Consider the following 18602-nt stretch of genomic DNA (forward strand, 5'->3'; position numbering starts at 1 on the left):
AGGCCACATGGGAAGCCAGCAGGGGAGATATTTAGAGGTCAGCAGGTCTTTGGGAGGCCCTCAAATCATCTTGATTGAGAGCCTTGTACTCTAGCTTCCAACTCCAAGTAATGAAGACTTTGAGGGAAGGAATCACTTGGAAAGCAGCCCAACTGTTTAACAACCTTGATGGCGAATTTCTCCCTTTCACTAACTGGATTTTCGCCTTCTATACTTTAAGCCTGTTGAATTTTTTCATTTTCAATTGAGAGTTGGTGGGCAGAATCTTCTCTTTAAAAAAAAAACTTTTTTCTTTATTTGCTGTCAACATTTTATTATGAAAAATGTCGAACATACAGGAAAGTTGAACAAATAGTACTGTGAACACCCCATATACCCACCATTTAAATTCAACAAATGCTGACCTTTTGGTATATTTGCTTTATCTATATACACACTGTACATACATATTTGCTTTATGTATGTATATACATCTTTTCGCTGGTCTATTTAAAAGTAAATTGGAGACCTAAATGTAAGATCGAATACTATAAAACTCTTAGAGAAAAACATAGGCAGAACACTCTTTGACATAAATCGCAGCAAGATCTTTTGGGATCCACCTCCTAGAGTAATGAAAATAAAAATAAAAATAAACAAATGGAACCTAATTAAACTCAAAAGCTTTTGCACAGCAAAGGAAACCATAAACGAGATGAAAAGACAACCCTCAGAATGGGAGAAAATATTTGCAAATGAAAAACCGACAAAGGATTAATCTCCAAAATATACAAACAGCTCATGCAGCTCAATATCAAAAAAACAAACAACCTAATAAAAAAATGGGCAGAAGACCTAAATAGACATTTCTCCAAAGAAGACATACAGATGGCCAAGAGGAACATGAAAAGATGCTCAACATCACAAGTTATTAAAGAAATGCAAATCAAAACTACAATAAGGTATCACCTCACACCGGTTAGAATAGGCATCATTAGAAAATCTACAAACAACAAATGCTGGAGAGGGTGTGGAGAAAAGGGAACCCTCTTGCACTGTTGGTGGGAATGTAAATTGATACAGCCACTATGGAGAACAGTATGGAGGTTCCTTAAAAAACTAAAAATAAAACTACCGTATGATCCAGCAATACCACTACTGGGCATATACCCTGAGAAAACCATAATTCAAAGACACATGCACCCCCAATATTCATTGCAGCACTACTTACAAGAGCCAGGTCATGGAAGCAACCTAAATGTCCATCAACAGACGAATGGATAAAGAAGATGTGGTACATATATACAATGGAATATTAGCCACAAAAAGGAACGAAATTGGGTCATTTGTAGAGACGTGGATGGACCTAGAGACTGTCATGCAGAGTGAAGTAAGTCAGAAAGAGAAAAACAAATATCATGTATTAATGCATATATGTGGAATCTGAAAAAATTGGTATAGACGATCTTATTTACAAAGCAGAAATAGAGACACAGACGTAGAGAATAAACGTATGGGTGTCAAGGGGGAAAGGGGGGTGTGGGATGAACTGGGAGATTGGGATTGAGATATATACACTACTGATACTATGTATAAAATAGATAACTAATGAGAACCTACTGTATAGCACAGGGAACTCTACTCAGTGCTCTGTGGTGACCTAAATGGGAATGAAATCCAAAAAAGAGGGGATATATGTATACATATAGCTGATTCACTTTGCTGAACAGTAGAAACTAACACAACATTGTAAAGCAACTATACTCCAATAAAAATTTTAAAAAATAAATAAAAAACAAAAAGACAACACACAGAATGGGAGAAAATATTTGCAAATGAAGCAACCAACAAAGGATTAATCTCCAAAATATACAAACAGCTCATGCAGCTCAATATCAAAAAAAAAAAACAAACAACCCAATCCAAAAATGGGCAGAAGACCTAAACAGACATTTCTCCGAAGAAGACATACAGATGGCCAACAAGCACATGAAAAGATGCTCAACATCACTAATTATTAGAGAAATGCAAATCAAAACTACAATGAGGTATCACCTCACACCAGTCAGAATGGCCATCATCAAAAAGTCTACAAACAATAAATGCTGGAGAGGGTGTGGAGAAAAGGGAACCCTCTTGCACTGTTGGTGGGAATGTAAATTGATACAGCCATTATGGAGAACAGTATGGAGGTTCCTTAAAAAATTAAAAATAGAACTACCATGTGACCCAGCAATCCCACTCCTGGGTATATACCCAGAAAAGACGAAAACATTAATTCGAAAAGATACATGCACCCCAATGTTCATAGCAGCACTATTTATAATAGCCAAGACATGGAAGCAACCTAAATGTCCATCAAGAGAGGATGGATAAAGAAGATGTGGTATATTATATATATATACAATGGAATACTACCCATCCATAAAAAAGAATGAAATAATGCCATTTGCAGCAACATGGATGGACCTAGAGATTATCATACTAAGTGAAGTAAGTCAGACAAAGACAAATATCATATGATATCACTTACATGTGGAGTCTAAGAAAATGATACAAATCAACTTATTTACAAAACAGAAACAGACTCACAGACATAGAAAACAAACTTATGGTTACCAAAATGGAAAGGGGGTGGGAGAGGGATAAATTAGGAGTTTGACATTAACATATACACACTACTACATATAAAATAGATAATCAACAAGGACCTACTGTATAGCACTGGGAACTCTACTGTAATAACCTATATGGGAAAAGAATCTGAAAAAGAATGGATATATGTATAACTGAATCACTTTGCTGTTCACCTGAAACTAACACAATATTGTAAATCAACTATACTCCAATATAAAATAAAAATTAAATAAAAAGATAAAATTCCTAAAAGACTGCATTATAAAAATAAAAGTAAATTGGAGACATCATGACACTTCACCCCAAACACTTTAGCCTGCATATCCTAATATAAGTTCATTCTCATATATAGCTATCACAGCATGAGCACCCCTAAGAAAATTAACAGTAATTCCATAGTATCATTTAACTCTTAGAATACCCAGTCCATATTCGAATCACCCCAATTTCCATCATAATGTCTTATAGCAGTTTCTTTTTTAAACCAGGATCCAATCACAATTCATATATTTGGTTTCTTTAGTCTTTTTGGAATAGTCCCCCTACTTCTTTTTTTAAATGACATTATCTTTTTGAAGAGACTTTATAGGAAGTCTCACATTCTGGACTTGTCTGATTATTTCCTTGTGGTGATATTTAACTTGTTCTTCTCTCTCCTAGATTTCCTGTTGTGATGAGTTGAATTGTGTCTGTCCCCTGAAATCATATGTTGAAGCTGAAGGTGTGCAGAATTTGTCAACTTAAAATCTGCCTCTTTGGCATAAGGATTATTTTTGGCTGATTATTTTTTAAGAAAGAGCAGACATAGGAAAAGCTCTGAAAACCGAGTAGAAGTTACTCTTTGTAAGGGACATTTACATTTATAAGGGAGGTCTCCATTTGTAAGGGTATCTCCCTCTCTGTACCAGGAAGAGAGGATGACTAAATCTCTGGAAACTCTTATCAGTGGAGAAGGCACGGACTCAAATCTTCATAACAACCATACTCTTTTTTACTTCATTTTCCTTGTGCTTTTCCTGGTAGCCTACCATAACTGCCTCCCCAGTCCTCCCATCTGTCTTTGTCTTTAGCTGGAGATGGTATTTAAGGTGGTGGCTTGAGCCATTTGGGGGGATTACTCAGTTTTCCTGGGTCTCTCCCATGTAAATAGGCAGTATACATGTTCTTAAACTTCTGTTTGTTTTTCTCCTGTTAATCTGTCTTTTTATTACAGGGAGGTCTCAGCCAAGAACCTAGAAAGGTAGAGGGAAATTTATTTTTCCTCTTCTATAAAGCCCTAACCCCCAGTGCTTTAGAATATGACCTTATTTGGAAATAGTGTCGTTGTAGACGTAATTAGTTAGGATGAGGTCATACTGGAGTAGAGTGGGTCCCTAATCCAAAATGACCGGTGTCTTTATAAAAGGAAAAATGTGGAGATAGATGTGCACACAGGGACAACACCATGTGAACATGAAGGCAGAGATCAAGGTGATGCTTCTACACGTCAAGGAAGATGAAAGATTGCCAACAAACCATCAGAAGCTAGGAGAGAGGCATGGAACAGATCCTCACAGTCCTCAGAAGGAACCAACCCTACCCACACCTTAATCTCACACTTCCAGCCTCCAGAACTGTGAGATAATAAATTTCTGTTGTTTAAGCCACTCAGTTTGTGGTACTGTGTTATGGCAGCCTAGTAAACTACTATACCTATAAACTGGATGTTAGGTCTAGAGGCTTGATTAGATTCAGGTTAAACATTTTTGGCAAGAATGCTACCTAGGTGACACTGTGGCCTTCATATGGCATCACATCATATTACATCACATAGCCTCAGTCTACCTCACTGTAAGTGGTGTTAACTGTGATCACAGGGTTAAGGTCATGACAACCAAGCTAAGTTTTTCTCTTTGTAATTAAAAAGGAACTTGAGGGGTGATACTTAGGTACCACGTAAGTATACGGCCTCCATCAATGTCACCCAATTGTTTTAGCATTCCTTAATGATCCTTGCCTGAATGGATTATATTCTTGGAAGATGCCAAAATGATGCTATTGTAAAAATTCTTTTGCAACTGTTAGCTGGTATTCTTCTATAAAGAAGAATCAAATGGAGACAAACAAGTTTTTCCTTAAAAGTCGGGGTAAACGCTTAACTCTTTCCTTTGGTTGCCAATTTTCAGAATAAAGTGTTTGTGTAATAGTCATCACCAATCACTAATGAGTTTTTTCTCTCATTTGAGTGTCATGATGGACTCATGATACTCATGGTTTTAATTTATTCAATCATCGTAAGCAAAGGCATTCATTATTCCTCTTGATGCTCAACTGTTCCCATTGGTCTTTTGGTGCTTTCTTAATTTCTGGCATAAGAAGCCCCAGCCTCACCTTATATATTGTCTGTACCAAGCCAGAAATAAGCCATTTCTCCAAGAAGCACTGTTTCCTTTTATTAGGGAACTTAGAAACCAAGATCTGGTTTCAATGTAAGCTTATTGTTATTGGGATGTCATTGCTTCTAGACCAGAGAAGTGAACAGCACTATGAAATAGAAGGGCCAGCTTCATGGGCAAGCTACCAGTACAGTCACACAGGCACTCATGCCCAGAAGGGCCGTGTGCTTGGAATTTAATACTCTGTAATCACTGTCTTGAAATTATTTGCAATTTTATCCTTATATTTGTATTTGGTCAGTAGAGTCCAATGTGATAATGGAGCATGAGCCAGGGGCTTGGAGCCTCAGTTCATGCTTGGGTCCCCAGGACAGGTTCCCAGGGGCTGCTCCTGTGCCTCCTGGTGCCCTGGGCCCTGCCCAGCCTCCCCATCTCCAACCCTTCCTAGCAACCACTGTTGGTTGCCCTCTGTCCCGAATGGGAGCCTGGGTATGAGTGTAGGGAAGGTCAGGGTTGGGTGCATTTGCCCCACAACATCTTGGGACAAGGCATGGTGGTGGTGTCCCCACCCCAGGTTAGCAGTGCCACATCACATTTAGCAGGTGACCAAGCAAGGATAGCCTCTCCCCCACCACCAATCCAGATCACTAGTGTATCCCAGCACTAAGGTTCCAATATGCTTGGAGGTCTCCCATTAGCTGTTGAGTTGGGGCAGCAGGCCCATGGGAAGGGGAAATGGCTGGCTTGACTTCCCTGCCCCTGGCCCGGGGTGTACATCATATCACATTAGTCATGCCCCATTGTCACAGGGCAGGGCCCCTGGGGGCCTGGGAGCATCTGTACTTGCCTCCCGAGTATCCCATGCAAAGGGATACCTTTTCTTCTTCCTTTGCACTTCCTAAATCTGATTTGTGTTAGTCTCTTCCGGCCAGCTCAAGACAGTCTCCAGGATAAGTCACAAAATACAAACTGTGACGTTTCAGCTATTCCACATGCAAGTCAAATGTTCTTACATTTGCTTTTAAAACTGACATTGCACAATATAAAGACTAAGGGTAAAATTCATGCTAACAATTTAAAATTTTTATTTTTCTTTACTTAGAACACCATTAAATAGCAGATAAAAAACACCATGACAAGTTGAGTGAGTGAGAGACTGTAGAAGAAAGGAAAAGCCTTTATGTTTTACCTTTAATGGCACTTTATTCCTGGCTTTTGAACAAATAGCCCCACATTTTCGTTTTGCACTGGGCCACACAAATTATGTCGCTGGTCCTGAAAAATACATATACGTTTTATATTTTTATATATAAAATAACATATATTAAATATATATATTAATCATGATATCATGCTTGATATATATGATATATATTAATCATGAGATCATACTTATATTTTCCATTCAAATTTAACATTATAAGGTTTTTCCAAAAGTTATTTTATACATGTATTTATTTCCTATTATACTGAAGATTTTAGTTCTATATATAATTAACATAATTACTTATTTGCTTTATCTATAATACAAACATACACCTACATGAGTTTCAAAATTTCAATACCAATGTTACCACTAAAACTGCAAAGTAACATTTAAGATTCTTTTCACTTCTTTTTGACTTCAGTACAGTTGAAATATTATGTTCATAAATTATTTGAAATAATTCTTGTCTCTGAGCAATTCTGTTACCTTTGATATAGAGTCAGGTTTATTCGTTTCTTTCCAATTTTAGGCTTTGCTTTGTCTTCTTTTTTATTTCATTGCATTTTCTGGAAGTTAAACATTTATATATTTCAAAAGTCAAGCTATATAAAAAGGCATACTCAGAGAAATCTCTCTCCAATTCCTATTCTCTCCTCTTCAGCCCCTCTCCAAGCTCTCTACGGGTAACTATTTCTATTAGTTTCTGGTATTTGGGAGGAGGGGAGAGCAAACATATACACATATTCTTACTTCCCTTCTTTCATATACAAAAGATAAAACACTATATACATGCTCTGCACATCTTTTTAGCAAAATAACCTCCATATCAGTACATAGTCATCTTCTCATTCTTTTTATACAATTGTATAATACTTCATTATGAGGCTATACCTTTGTTTATTCAATAGGTCCTTTATTGGTGGGCATTTCAGAGTTCCAGTCTTCATTATTAAACATAATGCCACAATAAATAACCTTGTGCATTTATTATTTCATAATTATAGAAGCATACCTACCAGGTAAATTCCTAGCAGTGAGATTGCTAAGTCAAGGGGTAAGTGTAATTTTGTTAGATAAACCAAATTCCCTTCCTTGGGAATTGTACCATGTTGCACTCCCACCAGCAACGTATGAGAGTACTTGTTTCTTCACAGGCCTGTCAACAGTGTGTTCTGTCAAACTTGAGGATTTTAGCCAATGTGATTTTGGTAAAATGGTAACAGTGTAGTTTTAATTGGCATTCCTATTATTGTGAGTGAAAGTAAGCATCTTTTCAAATGTTCATTTGCATTTCTCTGCGAACTCTGCCATTTGACAATTTTTTCTATCAAGATTTTAGACTTTTTTGTCTTCATTGTTAAGATCTCTTTATTTATTAGGGAAATTAACCTTTTGTCTGTCATATACATGTCAAATATTTTCTCCAGGTTTACATTTGATTATGATTATGTGTTTTTAATGTAAGAAAATGTATTAATCTTTTATTGATTGATTCTAAATGTTGAGTCAGTTCAAAAAGCTTTCTCTACTCCCATATTAAAAAGAAATACAAGGAATTTCTGGTTTGGGCCAAGATGGAGCACCTCATTCCTCCCAGGGCTTTCCCCTTACAACTAAGAAACCCTGGCTATAACACAACAAACAAGCTTAGGAAGACTCTGAAAGGTGGAAAGAAGTCAAACTTCCCAGAGACCTGAAACATGACAACGCAGGGGAGATCCCTGGGTTTCCTTATTGCCTCCCTTATATCCCAGACAGGGCCCGGTAGAAACCTCCAACCGAGAACTGCCAACAGGTACAGATAAAAGAAAAAGCTTCAAGAAAAGCTGGATACCCCTAGTTGAGGGACCAGAAAAAGGATGGCAAAACAACAGAAAACTCTTGGCAATACCGGCACTACTCCAACCAACCAACAGAAAAAAAGCACCTCTCCTTATGTGGGATCTTCCAAGCCCCACTGGCAGAAGCAGGTGGTGTTCTAATTCCCCTGCAGGGGTACTGATGGGGCTGAGCAGAGAGCTGAGCTTCTATTCCTGTGCAAGGAAGCAGGCAGTGCTCTGATTCCCCCCCATAGGGTAGTATCAGCAGATCCAGCAGTGAGCTGAGCCTCCACCCCCACTGGGTAGTAAGGGGACTTAATGAGGCAGTGAGAAATGAAGCTAGTCAGTACTCTGGTCTCCCCCCATCCCAAGTGTTAGCAGGGCCCAGCAGTGGGGAACTAAGTATCCACCCCCATCTGGCATCAATGACACTGGACAAGGTGGTGCTAATCAGGTCTAGTCAGCGCTACACCATCCACTATTCTCCTGCTTCTTGTGTCAGCATGGTCCAGTAGGAAGCTGAATCTCCACAGCAACCCAGTAGCAACAAGATTGAATAAGGTGGTGTGAAACAGGGCTAGCAGGCATTCCTTTTCTCTCCCGTCTGCTCCCATCAGCAGGTCCTAGGTGGAGAGGTGGGCCTCCAGCACCACCCAACGTTAATGATGAAGCTGAATGAGGTGGTGAGAGGTGAGCTAACCCAAACTTTGCTTTCTCCCTCCCCTAGTATCAGTGGGACCCAGTCAGGAGATGAACCTCCATCCCTACCAGGCATCAACAAGGCAGAAGAGGTGGTGAGAGGTGGGGTTTTTTGGCATTCCACTTTCCCCTTCCTCTCCCTGTATGTTTGAGGGGCTCAGCACAAAGCCAAGCTACTGCCCCTACCCTGTAGCAAAAAAGCAGTGAGTCAACCCTTGGCTTTACCCCTCACTAATGTCAGTGGGAACCAGCGGGGAGCTGAGCTTACATCCACACTAGGAGGCAGTGAGATGTCATGAGTCAGTGTCCTGTTTCCACTGGGAAGGTGTCCATGGAGCCAAGGGGGGAGCTGAACTTCCAGACCACATATCTAAAATACGCCAGTGGAGTCACTGCCTACTTTTGCTGGGGTAGTATCATCGGGCACCAGAGGGAAGCTGAACATATACACCACTCAGCCCTCCTGCTACAACTCAACCAGGGGACTGACTGTTTAAAAAAAAAAAGAATTAATAGGATCCAGAGTCTACTGATATAGTATCCAAAGTTTTCAGGATACAATCAAAAAGTCACTCATCATACCAAGAACCAGAAAATCACAACATGAATGAGAAAAGACCATCAACAGACACCAACATGGAAATGAATCAGATGATGGAATGATCTGACAAGAATTTTAAAGCAACCATCATAAAAATGCTTCAACAGGCAATTACAAATTCTCTTCAAACAAATGAAAAAATATAGAAAATATCAGCAAAGAAATACAAGTTATAAGAGAAAACCAAATAGTGATCACAGAACTGAAAAATACAATAATAAAAAGAGTGGAGATGACAGAAGCAAAAATCTGTGAATTTGAGGACACATCAATAGAATTTTCCCAATCTGAACAACAAGAAAAAAAAATGAACAGTCTCACAGACATTAGTCTGGAGTAATAACAAAAGATCTAACATTTGTATCATGGGATAGCAGAAAAGAGAGAGAGAGAATGGAACTGAAAATGTTTTTGAGGAAATAATGGCTGAAAACTTCCCAAATGTGGTGAATTCAAGAAGACTCAAGAAACTGAGTGAGGGCTTCCCTGGTGGCGCAGTGGTTGAGAATCTGCCTGCTAATGCAGGGGACATGGGTTCGAGCCCTGGTCTGGGAAGATCCCACATGCCGCGGAGCAACTAGGCCCGTGAGCCACAACTACTGAGCCTGCGCGTCTGGAGCCTGTGCTCTGCAACAAGAGAGGCCGCGATAGTGAGAGGCCCGCGCACCGCGATGAAGAGTGGCCCCCGCTTGCCACAACTAGAGAAAGCCCTCGCAAAGAAACGAAGACCCAACACAGTCAAAAATAAAATAAATAAATAAATTTAAAAAAAAGAAACTGAGTGAAACTCAAACAGGGATAAACCTAACAAAATTCATGTCAAGACACAAAACTTCTGAAAAGTTTTCAAAAACCAAAAAGAAAAAAAAAGAAATCATGAAAGCAGCCAGAGAGAAATAATGCATTACTTATAGTGGAATACCAATTTGAATCATAGGGTATTTCTCAAAGGAAACCATGGAGGTCAGCAGGAAATAGCACAATATTTTTCAAGTACTGAAAGAAAAGATCTGTCAATTGTGAATTATATATCAAGTGAAAATATCATTCAGGAATTAAGAGGAAGTAAAGGCATTCTTGGTCAAAGGAAACTAAGAGAATTTGTTACTAGCAAACCTACCTTTAAAGAATGGCTAAAGGAGGTTCTCTAAATAGCAAAGATGATAAGAGAAGAAGGCTTGGAACTTCAAAAAGGAAAGAAGAACATCAGAATGGGTAAAAACAAGAAATTAGAAATAGAAGAACAAAATAAACCCAAAGGAAGCAGAGGAAGGGAAAAAATAAAGATATGAGCAGAAATCAATGAAATTAAAAACAGGTACATAAGACAGAAAATCAATGAAACAGAAAGTTCTTCTTAAGAAATTGATAAAAATTGATAAACCTTTAGCAAGACTGACAAAGAGGAAAAAAGAGAGAAGACACATATCATCAATATAAGAAATAAAACATCAGATATCATTTCAGATCCTGAAGCCATTAAAAGGATAATAAAGGAATACTATGAACTGTATGCTCATAAATTTGAAAACTTAGAAGGGGACCAGTTCCTCCAAATCCACAAACTACCATACTCAACCTCAATAAAACAGCCAACCTAAATAGTCCTATAAGCACTGAAAAAAATGAATTTGTAATTAAAAAGCTCCTGAATGGTTTCACTGGAGAATTCTACCAAACATTTAAAGAAGAATTAACACCAATTTTACACAATCTCTTCCAGAAAATAGCAGATGGGAACACTCTCCAACTCATTTTATGATGCTAATATTACCCAGATACCAAAACCAAAGACAGTACCAAAAAAAAGAAAAGAAAAAGAAAAACTATAGAACAATATCTCTCATGAACTTAAACACAAGAAGTCCTCAATAAAATATTAGCAAATCTAATCCAGCAATATATAAAAGTAATTATACACCATAACCAAGTGGGATTTATTCTAAGTGTGAAAGGCTGGTTCAACATTTGAATACCAGAATAGCTATAATAAAAAAAAAATAGTACAAACACCTAATGTTTGCAAAGATGTGGAGAAACTGGATCACTCATACATAGCTAGTGGGAATGGAAAATGGTACAGCCACTCTGATAAAGAGTGCAGCACTTTCTTAGAAAACTAAACATGGCTTACCATACAACCCAGAAATTGCACTATTTGGCATATATCCCAAAGAAATGAACACTTATGTTCATACAAATATCTGTATACAAATGTTCATATAAGCTTTATTAATAATAATCTAAAACTGGAAATAACCCAAATGTCCTTCAGTGGGGGACTGGTTAAACAAACTGTGATACGTCCATACCAATGGAACACCACTTAGCAATAAAAAGGAACAAACTATAGATACAGCAACAGTTTGGATGGATCTCAAGGGAATTAGGCCGAGAGAAAAAAGCCAACCCCAAAAGGTCTTATACTACATGACTTTATCTATATAACATTCTTGAAATTATAAAATTATAGAAATGGAGACCAGATTAGTAGTGGCCATAGGTCAGGGATAAGGGAGGAGAGTGTGACTATAAAAGACAACATGAGGGATCCCTGTGGTGATATAACTGCTCTGTATCTTGACCGTATCCTGGTTGTGATATTGTACTGTAGGTGTGTTAGTCTGCTCAGGCCTCCATAACAAAATACCATAGACTGGTGGTTTAAGCAACAGACATTTATTTCTCACAGTTCTGAAGGCTATGAAATCTAAAATCAAGGTCCTGACAGATTCCGTTTATTGTAAGGGCCCTCTTCCTGCCTTGCAAATGGCTGCCTTCTTGCTGTATCCTGACATGGCCAAGAGAGAGAACTCTGGTGTCTCTTCCTCTTCTTATAAGGGTACTAATGCCATCATGGGGGCCCCACTCTCATGACCTCATCTAAACCTAATTAACTCACAAAGGCCCTACCTCCAAATACTATCACATTAGGGGTTAGGGCTTCAACATATGAATTTTGGGAGAGAACATTCAGTCCATAACAAGGTTTCTTTATATTACTGTGATAAATTTTTATTATTGTGATAGCATGAAGTTTGCCATTCTGACCATTTTAAACAGCATAATTCAGTGGCATTAAGCACATTCACAGTGTGGTATAACCATCACTGCTATCTATTTCCAAAACTTTTCCATCACTCAAAACAAAAACTCTATAACCATTAAATAATAACTCCCCATTTCCCCCTTCAGCCCCTGGCAACTTCTATTCTACTTTCTGTCTCTATGAATCTGCCTGTTTGTACTATAGTTTTGCAAGATGTTATCATTGGGGAAAACTGCTAAAGGCTACACAGGATCTCTCTGTATTATTTCTTACAACTGTGTATGAATCCACAATTATCCCAAAATTTTTAAAAAGAAATTCATTCATGTTTTTGTCTATTATTTTTATTATTATTAAAATCTCTGATCCATTTACTAATTAACCTCTTAATCTCCTGAACTAGTGCTGCATCACATGGTGGCAACCACTCCTCTCCCCTAGTCAAACATGTGGCATGTGGCAGCAACTCCTCTACCCTAGTCAAACCTTTTTACATTGGATCAAATAATTTTGGTCTTTTCAACTTCTCTCATGCCCACTTTCTACCTCTTAACCATTTTAGTGAATGTTCCAGAAGACAACATACTTTCAAGGAAAGACAGCAATTGGAACAGCCACAAAACGACTACATAACACTAATAAGCAACTACAATGACGACAGCAGGAAAAACTACAATGATTTATTAACTGCTAGGAATTCTAGATAATTACAGCTGTCCCTTGGTATCCACAGGGGATTGGCTCCAGGACTCCCTGTGGACACCAAAATCCATGGATTCTCAAATCCCTTATATAAAATGTCATGGCAGAGTATTTGTATATAACCTATGCACATCTTCCCGTATACTTTAAATCATCTCTAGATTACTTATAATACCTAATACAATATAAATGCTACGTAAATAGTTGCTGGCATGCAGCAAATTCAAGTTTTGCTTTTTGGAACTTTCTGGAATTTTTTTCCCAAATATTTCTGATCCAGAGTTGGTTGAATCTGCAGATGTGGAACCTGTGGATATGGGGAGCCAACTGTATATCATTTAATCTTTACATCAACATTGCAAGAAAAGCATTATTAGTGCAATTTTATATATGAGGAAATTTCATCTTGGAGAGGTTAACTAAGCCAAAATCACATCTTTATTAAAATGATGGAGAATGCAGGTACATTTGGCATAAGAGCGTATGCGCTTTCCTCTGTGAAGAACTGAATCGAATCCAGAAACTCTCATTTGGAAAGTGGCAGGACATTCAGTTGGCCCAGGTCTTTTCTTGTCCCAGGTCTCAGAAACAGAGTATCAGACTCTAACCCTGTATTAGTTTGCTAGGGCTACCATAACAAAATACCACAAACTGGGTGACTCAACAACAGAAAGTAATATTCTCACAGTTCTGGAAGCTAGAAGTCCAAGATCAAGATGTCAGTAGGTTTGGTGTCTCCTGAGGCCTCTCTCCTTGGCTTGTAGATGGCCTACTTCTCCCTGTGTCCTCACACGTTCTTTCCTCTGTGCACGCACGTGCCTGGTGTCTCTTTTTGTGTTCAAATTTTCCTTTGACACCAGTCAGATTGGGTCAGGGCCCACCACAATGGCCTCATTCTAATTTAATCACCTTCGCAAAGGCCCTATCTCCAAATACAGTCACATTCCGAGTTACTGGGGGTTAGGGGTTCAACATGTGAATTTGGTGGGAGGGACACAAATTCAGCCCATAACAGGCCCTGAGACTGGATGCGGGTGGGGAGGAGAGAAAAAAGAAAGTTTAAAACCAAGATAAACATCTCCACAAAATCATGTGTTTCAAGTAGGTACAATCCTTCTACTCATTTACATTTCATCTAGCCCAGTGTCTTCCTAAACTTCTTTTGACCGTACTCATGATAAAAAAAAATTTTAAATACATTTTGCATTATGGCTCAATACATACGTATTTATTTTTATAAAACCAGACAAGAGTCACAGATTAATTCTGATCTTACTATTTGCAATGTATTCCAACATTTTCTATTTTGTTCTTTTGAATTAAAAGATTGCTAGTTGCCCCTCACTGAATTGATTTTAGGAACTGCTCTTCTTTACAACCTGCTGTTTGAAAATCAATGTTCTAATTTGTGCTGTCAGCAGTGATTGTTAAGTTATTTTGTTCATCCTACCACTGCTCTTAAAGCCCGGATCCCGCTCTCTTACCACCCCACACATGTATTGGATCAACTGGATTTTGTTTTTTTCAAAGCCATGATCCACTTATTCATTAGTTTCATTTCGTAATTCCTTCATTTCTGTCAACTTCCCAGGAAACTGTGGGGCCATTTCCTCCGAAACAAATAGAAAATTGCCATCTAATGGTGGAAGGGAGACAGTGCAGGCCTACATTTAGCATCCTTCCTCCCTTTTTTTTTTAATCTCTGCTCTCCCCCCTTCCCCATTTCTGACGCAATTTTCACAAATACTTAGCAGCATTTTAGTAGGGATTCTTTAAAAATCTTCCTGAAGTGATATTGCATTCTGTAAATTTAGCTACTCTTCACAGAAGTTTGAAGGTCCGGGTGCTAGATGCAGCTCTGTCCTATACTAGCTGTGTGACCTTGAACATGCTACTTTACCTCTCTGAGTCTCAGTTGTCTTAACCAAAAAATGCCATGATAAAACATGCCCTGACAACTTTGTTGAGTTGTCTTGCAGTTCAACAAAGAAAATACAGCCTGTTTCTGCCCCTTCCCTGTCTGTCTATCCTCAACTCACCAGGCAGATCCTGTTAAAACTAAGTCAGATCGTGTCACTCCCTGCTCAAAACCATCAACTGGTTTCTCAGAGTAAAACTCCAAGTCTTTACCATCACCTAAAAGGTCCTACATAATGTAATCTGCTTGGCCCCCTAACACCACCGGATAGGGACATTGGAATGCCACTGCCTGCTTCCATAGGGCCAAGGAGGGGGGTTGGGTGGAAGATCAGCTCCCTGTTTGGCCCCCCTGGAGTAGGGTGCATATTATCAAAAAGATTTTCTGTTCTGGAAGGCCACCCTTTTCCTGTTCCTTTGGCTAGGGAAACTAGGCTTTTCTTGGAGCTTTTTGTTCCTTTTCTTTTTTATTTGTTTTTTTTTTTTTTTTTTTTTTTTTTGCTCTGTGCCTGTTGGAAGTTCCAGATTGGAGGCTTCTGCAGCCATTGTCCAGAATGTAGAGGCAATAAGGAAGCCATGGAAACTCACTACCATGTTGTTCCTCAGGTCCTGAGGTCCCTGGACCATCTACCTTCTTCTTTCCACATTTCAGATTCTTCTTATGCTAGTTTGTGTACTATTTCCAGGGGTTTGTTTTTAAGTTGTAAGAGATAGGATGTGGTAGGAATGGGGCTACTCCATCTCGGACAGAACTGGAAGTGAATATTAGATTTGAGAGCCTCTGAAGAGGGCCCAGATGTGAAAAACATACAATGCTCTTTGTGCTACCTTAGAGGAACTCTTTCCACGTAGCACTTGAAGAACCACCTTCCCTACGAAAGACAGAGGAACTCTCACATATCTATCTTGCAGACACAACAAAACAGGAAAAAAAAACACACAAGAAAACAAACAGGGCAACCAGCTAAGGTTGTAGAGGTTTTTCCCTGAAAAGAGACATCCCACTGAGGCAGTGAGTAGGACTGAAATCAGTTATATTCACCTTTCAAAACTCTGTGTCTTGGTGTGGGCAAACCCATGAGGAAGACATGCCATTTTGTAATTCATTTGCCAAGAAGGGGCACCAACTTGTATGCAGAGGGTGCTGTTATGGACTTGGAGGCACTAAACATACAAGTTATCTCTTCACTAGAGTACCTCCTTACTATAATAATGACCATTCTTCCTCTCTGTGCTTGTGAACTCAGAGCTTGGTATGTCTTTGGGTCTCTGGGGAAGAAGGGGGCCCTCTCCAGGCAGCTGTCCTCTTTCAGTTTTCTCATCGGTTAGGAACCTTTCCACTTTCCATCTTCTAAAAATTACTTAAAAGTTCTGGTCCACCGATGATATCCTTCTTTTTTCAGAGCTTTTATGGATGAATATTTTTAAAAATATCTATTTGGATGTTTCACTAGGATTTTGGAAAAAGGCAAGGCAAATACAAGTGTTGGTTTCTCATCTTGTGCTTGAAATCTGACAATGACCTAACAATGACGTTTGAAAAATTTGTCCAGGATGTTTGTGTCCTATCAACCCTAAAATAATAAAAGATGCAATGAAATAAAGTAAAACACAAATTTACAATCTAACTAAAATCTCAACAGTATTGATATCAGAAGTTTGTAAAAGAGGAAACAATAGACAAAAGACTGTAACTTCATCTCATACCTCCTAGCAACTAAAATGAAGAAAACCAAACATATAAATGACAGTAATACAATCTGAGAAAGTTTCCTAAATATATTATTGCTATAATCTCAGTCTCTCCTTACCTCTTCCTCCCTCCTTCTCACTACTCTTTCTTTCTACACACACACACACACACACACACACACAAACACACTCACTACAGTACTATGGCATTTTAGTGAAAAGTTAACTATTTTCGTTTACAGAAAAAGCTTCCTTTTTTTTTCATGTAAACTCAGATAATGGATTAGAAAATATTAAGTTCTTATTTGCATAGTTAAGAATTAACCTTACCCAAACAAAAGTCTGGCTTGTGTCCATGGCTCCAGGGAGGTAATGTTTAACTCCTTAGTAGTCCCACCTGATGAGTGTCTTTGTTTTACTTGGTTGGGGGGGGGAGCCTTGGACCACACCAGATACTCTAACAATGTGATTTATGGTGGGGCTTTGGGTCATGTGGTATCAGCTCCCCTCTGGAGGAGTTGGAAACTAAGATTGGCCACACAGGCAGTCATCTGTGTCTATGTGACTGAGCCCCAATAAAATCTCTGGACACCAAGGCTCAGGTGAGCTTCCCTGGTTGATAATAATCTGTGTGTATTGTTACACATCATTGCTGAGAGGAGTTAGCTTTGTCCACGACTCTCCTGGGAGAGGACAGTTGGAAGCTTCTCACTTGGAACTCTCCTGGACCCTGTCCTATGCACCTCTTCCCTTTACTGATTATAATCTGTATCCTGTCACTGTAATAAACCATAACTATGAGCTTAACAGCTTTTTTTGAGTTCTGTGAGTTCTTATAGTGAATTATTGAATGTAAGGGTGGGGTTAGGGTCCCTCTGACAACAATACCAAATATTGTCAAAGACAGAGTAACAGGAATCTCATTTATTGCTTGTGGAAATGCAAAGTGGTACAGCCACTTTGGAAGACAGTTTGTCAGTTTCTTATAAATATAAACTCATATAATAGACTTATCATATGATCCAGCAATTCTGCTCTTAAGTATTTACCCAAGTGAACTGAAAGACTATACTCACACCAAAAAACCTGTATGCTAATGTTCAGAGTAATTTTATTCATAATCACTCCAAACTGGAAACAACCAGGATGTCTGTTAAAACACAACTGTCAAAAAAACCCACAAAAAAACAAAAAAAACTATGTTATATCTATGCAATGGAATACTAGTTGGCAATAAAAAGAACATACTTGATTCATGCAACAATGTGGATGAATCATAAATGTATTTTTATAAGTGAAAAAAGCCATATACAAAAGGCTACATATTGTATGATTCTATCTATATGACATTCTGCAAAAGGTAAAACTATAGGGATGGAAAACAGATCAGTAGTTGCCAGAGGTTGGGGTAGAAGACAAGTTAACTACAAATGGATTGCACAGGAAAATTTTTCTGTTATGGGACTGACTCTTCAGTATGGTACTAGAGTGGTGGATACATGATTCTATGCATTTGTAAAAACCCATAGAATTTTACAAAACAAAAAGTAAACTTTATGCAATTAAAAAAAGTCAACCAAGATATCAGGGCATCCCAGGATGGAATGAAACATGTGACAAATGAATTTCATGTGACAAATGAATTTCAGCGTATTACAAATGCATGATATGACTTCACTGAAGGCTGTGAGAGAAAAAAAGCCAACCTCATTAATTTTTTAAAAAATAAACTTATTTTTGAATAATTTCAGATTTACAGAAAAGTTACAAAGATAGTACAGAGTTCCTTATTCAATTTTCTCTATTGTCAACATCTCTCATTTTCATGGTACATTTGTCAACTAAGAAACCAACATTAGTACATTACTATTAACCAAACTGTAGGCTTTATTTGGATGTCACCAGTTTTTCTATTAACATTCTC

The 18602-nt window shown here is 38.3% G+C and overlaps 1 long non-coding RNA gene across 8 annotated transcripts in view; it reads right to left on the bottom strand.

Annotated features, from left to right (window-relative positions):
• LOC102998820 (uncharacterized) overlaps positions 1-18602 on the bottom strand; it is a 122965-nt gene that overhangs the window by 38373 nt on the left and 65990 nt on the right. For all 8 annotated transcript variants that reach the window (XR_009006723.1, XR_009006724.1, XR_009006725.1 and 5 more), the window contains 2 exons: positions 6685-6764; positions 6181-6266 (listed from right to left, as the gene is read on the bottom strand). This is a non-coding gene — a long non-coding RNA (uncharacterized LOC102998820). The remainder of the gene's footprint in view (positions 1-6180; positions 6267-6684; positions 6765-18602) is intronic.

This window comes from Balaenoptera acutorostrata, chromosome X, assembly GCF_949987535.1.
Source record: "Balaenoptera acutorostrata chromosome X, mBalAcu1.1, whole genome shotgun sequence".
Lineage (NCBI taxonomy): Eukaryota > Metazoa > Chordata > Mammalia > Artiodactyla > Balaenopteridae > Balaenoptera > Balaenoptera acutorostrata.